Genomic DNA, 399 nt, shown 5'->3' with positions numbered 1-399 from the left:
ATATATAATTTTTTTTTTCATAGCCACTTCCTGTTCTTGATTTTAGTTATGCCTTATGTTTAACTTATTCATTAACCATGGATGAATTAATTCCCCCATGCATTAACTTTAGTAATGCTTTCCCACAGTCCACCACTTGCTCATTCATTGTTCACCCTTATCACTGTTTATTTGTAAATTATCATTAATCCCTGTCTCTTATACACATCTAGATGTGTATAAGAGACAGGTGATAGTATTGTATATTGCTAAGATAGTTTCTCAATATGTTCATTTTATGTCAAGCGTTGACAAAGACTACAGGAGTAGCCGAAATATTCGCCTAATAAATTTTAGTGTTTCTAAAGTCAACATCTTACGTATTTGAGTTTCTTTACTGTTACGTTATACTATATTCTA

This window comes from Anneissia japonica, unplaced genomic scaffold, assembly GCF_011630105.1.
Source record: "Anneissia japonica isolate Jap-2015-1 unplaced genomic scaffold, ASM1163010v1 scaffold57909_len893_cov109, whole genome shotgun sequence".
Classification (NCBI taxonomy): Eukaryota; Metazoa; Echinodermata; class Crinoidea; order Comatulida; family Comatulidae; genus Anneissia; species Anneissia japonica.
This window is presented reverse-complemented; position numbering follows the sequence as displayed.